Here is a 1,480-nt window from a genome sequence, read left to right on the forward strand (position 1 = left end):
TGGTTGTGTACACACTGCCAACACACATTTCAGTTCAAACAGCTTGTAAAAGTGCATGTAGCATCCGATGACCCGTTTAATAACACTATGAAGCCGATAACAAAATTACTAAAAATTCAATTAAAATGAAAACTGAAAGTGTAAAAATAACAAGTAATTCAAAATTTAAAATAAATAAATAAATAACTACAATAGCATATAACTAATAGTAAAATAACACACGTTATCTGCACAGGATGTGGCTAAAGTGATCAGCAATCACACAGTCTATCTCCATTTACACAGGGATAATTGTCACGGATGTTTTTGAGATTTTCTTCCCCTTCCTTCCTTTCCCTGGGGGGAAGAAAGCACCATTAACAGGGAGACAGAATTGGTGAGCAATCAAAAGGGGCCAAAAATGTCAACAAGTCCTTTGGGTACAAAATCTGCCTTTTCCTTACTCAAAACTCCTCCAAAATCCATTATCTCCCTTCTGTCCATTAACTCCATCCACACTTCTGCCATTGCCTTGTGTCTTTTCTTATTAAAGCTCTCAGTGAGATCAAATCTGTTCTTTTATTCTGTTCCTGGCTCGCACATTCGGGTTAATCGACGGTATAATAATGGTGGAAACTGCACAAGCTAACTTGTATAACAGAAACCTGGAATGCAGTTGCAAGGAAATAATCTTCTAATCTAATCTTCAATTAAGTCACATCATTAGACAAACATAATCTGCTTAAACACAAATTACACAAATTATAATGTTTCCATTCAAAAGTATGTGAATCCTCAGGCTAATGACTTCTCCAAAAGTTCACTTGAATCAGTAACACGAAAAAAAGACTTTTGCGTTCCCTAAGTTTATTAACTAAAACTAAAACCAAAACCCTTAAAAAAAAAAAAACATATTTGATTCTGGAAATAAATATACAATAACTGAAACATATATATAAATATAAAAACTAAACTAAATAAAAATGAGAAATGTGTCAACTAAAGTTTTAGTACTAAAATAACTAAAACTAGTAATTAGAAATTAATAAATAATATATAGACATAATTAAAAAATGTATAAAAACAAATACAAAAACACATAATAAAATGACTAAAAATCTAACTGAAATTAAAGTGAAAACATACCATAAAAATAAAATACAATTCAAAATTAACGAAAACTATAATGTTACAGAAAATAATTTCTTCTAAAATAACACTGTTTCGCTATTGGCCTGACGTGAACCATTACTCAAACTAAACAGATCTCAGAACATCTACAATTAATAACTTATGACTTGCTTTAAACTGGAAACGGTCACAAAACCATCTCTGAAAGCCTTGATGTTCAACCGGTTTGGTAAAAGCATCTGTCCATCAATCAAAGGTCAATGGCCAACAGGACACAGACTCAAAGAACCGGACAAGTCAACAACAGAGAAGCCCTTTGAGCATGTCTTTGCTTGTTGTTCGTGTGTGTGTGTGTGTGTGTGTGTGTGTG

General features: G+C 32.5%; 1 protein-coding gene across 1 annotated transcript in view; it reads right to left on the minus strand.

Annotated features, from left to right (window-relative positions):
- trpn1 (transient receptor potential cation channel, subfamily N, member 1) overlaps window positions 1–1,480 on the minus strand; it is a 48,034-nt gene that overhangs the window by 30,056 nt on the left and 16,498 nt on the right. The gene's annotated exons all lie outside the window — the stretch shown is intronic.

This window comes from Sinocyclocheilus anshuiensis, unplaced genomic scaffold (assembly GCF_001515605.1).
Source record: "Sinocyclocheilus anshuiensis isolate Anshui unplaced genomic scaffold, SAMN03320099.WGS_v1.1 scaffold515, whole genome shotgun sequence".
NCBI lineage: Eukaryota > Metazoa > Chordata > Actinopteri > Cypriniformes > Cyprinidae > Sinocyclocheilus > Sinocyclocheilus anshuiensis.